The sequence below is a fragment of the Nannospalax galili genome, unplaced genomic scaffold, assembly GCF_000622305.1.
Source record: "Nannospalax galili isolate Female #2095 unplaced genomic scaffold, S.galili_v1.0 scaffold378, whole genome shotgun sequence".
Classification (NCBI taxonomy): domain Eukaryota; kingdom Metazoa; phylum Chordata; class Mammalia; order Rodentia; family Spalacidae; genus Nannospalax; species Nannospalax galili.
Window position 1 is genome coordinate 149,528 of NW_008341875.1, and position 2,749 is coordinate 152,276.

Here is a 2,749-nt window from a genome sequence, read left to right on the forward strand (position 1 = left end):
CTTGATGGTAGCACTGATTTCTGCAATCCCTCCATGGATGCGATACTGTTTTTGGTTCACTATTTTCATGGTGTCACTACTTGATTACATTTTTGATGGTCAACCTTCATTCTCCATGACCCATCTGTCTTCTTCAGAGGCCAAATAGGAGAGCTAAAGGCAGATGTGGTGAGAATCACCACTCCTGCATCTTTCAAATCCTTGATGGTAGCACTGATTTCTGCAATCCCTCCATGGATGCGATACTGTTTTTGGTTCACTATTTTCCCTGGTAGAGGCAATTCCAGTGGTTTCCATTTGGCCTTTCCAACCATAATAGCCCTCACTCCACAGGTCAAGGAACCAATGTAGGGATACTGCCAATTCCTAAGTATATCTATTCCAATTATACATTCTGGTACTGGGGAAATAACCACAGGATGAGCGACCCACTGGACCCACTGTCAGTTGGACTTCAGCCAAAACTCCATTTATCACCTGACCTCCATAAGCCCCTACTTTAACTGGAGGGCCACAATGCTTTTTAGGATCTCCTGGAATCAGTGTCAACTCAGAACCAGTATCCAGTAGGCCATGGAATGTCTGATTATAACCTTTCCCGCAATGTACACTCTAGTAAAAGGCTGCTGGTCCCTCTGGGGAAAGATGGGTGAGAGGCGAACGGCATAACTCTTTGGTACTGTGACAAAGTCCTTCCTCAAGGGCACCAGGTCTTCCCTTCATTCAAGGGGTTCTGGGTCTGTAAACTGTCTCAAGTCTGGAATGTGGTTGACTGAGCGAGATTCTCTATTGCTACGATCTAATACTGACTTCCTGTTATTCATCCTAGAGCTTTTCTGCTTAAATAGATCAAGTAAAAACTTAGTAGGCTTCTTATATATGTGGTCCCAGGAAACACCATGATTGATTAGCCAGTACCACAGGTCCATTTGAGTCATGCCATTGTAGGTATTATTTTGCCTTTGCCACCCATTACAATAAGTATGCTAACCTTGTCTTTGGTAATTCAATATTGCCACCTGACTCCTACTCTGAGATCCTTTTACACCTATTATATTTACATTTAATTCGAGAAATTGAGCAGCAGTATCTCCAACTGTAAGATTCGGCATTGTAAGGAGCCATGGGCCCCCTACCCAGAAATAGTAACTATTATCTGTAAAGCAAGCTGTTTATGGCTTCAACCTCTGACTTCCTTTTAAGAGTAGCTGGATGACTTTGTGAAAAACATGTTTTTCTGCCTCAACCTTGTAAATTTCCTCATCCTGTAAAAACATCCTGCCTCATGGTCTGGCTGTGGAATGTGCGGTAAACAAGGCAACTTGCGGAACTTAAGCTTCTTCAGCCTCTGCTTCCCTATAAAAGCTTTGTGCAGAAGTTCAATAAATGAGACTTGATTAGAGCACTGTCTTGTCTCCATTCTCTGTGTCTCTTGCCCCATTCAATCCCCACTCCTCACTCCAGGTACCCCTTTGAAAGTCCCGTGGGCCGGGACTTCTGGCGCCACAACGTGGGGCTTGGATACTGAGGCAGCAGTGAGGGAGAGGGCTTGGATACTGAGGCAGCAGTGAGGGAGACTACGTGAAAAGGAACTCGTTTGACAAATTTTGAGACACATAGGAGCTGCCATGGGAACCTGCCTTGGCTGAAACCGAAAGTAAGTGGAAACGTCGGATCATGGGGCAAGAATTGAGTCAGCATGAGCTTTATGTTAAGCAGTTAAAGGATGCTTTAAAGACACGGGGAGTAAAGGTTAAGACTACGGATTTGTTTCATTTTTTTTGATTTTGTTAAAGAAATTTGTCCCTGGTTTCCCCAGGAGGGCTTGATAGACATTAAAAGATAGAAGAGAGTAGGAAGTGCATTAGAGGATTACTATAAAGTTTTTGGTCTGGATAAGATTCTGGTCACAGCCTTTTCATATCGGAATTTAATAAAAGAATTAATAGACAGAAAGGAAGCACCCACCGAGGTGGTTATAAAACAGGCAGAGGATCTGTTACAAAATAGCGCCTGCCCAAAAGCTAGTAAAGTCCCTGCAGAAGAAGTTGACCTTATTTCCCTTGATAACGATGAGGAGGATTCAGCTAGACAGTCTAAGTAAGACCCACTCCAAAAGTTCAGATCTTGATTATAACAAGTCAGACCCAAATCCTAAGAATGGTTCTGATGACGCGCCGCTCCAGCCTGATGCCATGCCTACGGCTCCCTCTGAGGTTCGTCGCCTGCCCCCTCCTTATGCTATTCCATCAACTCTGCCAGCCCTTGAGGCTTTCCCAGTTTTTCCTCCCATTGAGCACTTAAAAGCAGAAATTGAGCATTTACAGCAACGCATCGAATTAGAGCGCCATCGCCACGCATTGGTTGCTGAACTCCAGAGCCTGACAGTCCAAGATTTGTTCTCAGACCCCGTAACCACCACAACCGAGACCCCGATAGTCAGCCGTTCGTGCGGTTTGTCCACTACCACGCCCTCTGCTCTTAAAGCCTTTCCGGTTTTAGAAATTATAAAGGGTGGTGGAGATGATGACGAGCCCATCAGACAACATAACCCCTTCAAGCTCTCAGACATGAAAGAGTTAAAAACTGCAGTGTCACAGTATGGTGCCACTGCCCCTTATATCATTACCCTCCTTGAGGGACTGGCAGAGCAATGGTTAACTCCCTCAGATTGGCATACCCTTGCCAAGGCTCTCCTTCATGGGGGGGGATTTCCTTTTATGGAGATCAAAATACTTTAACACCTGTA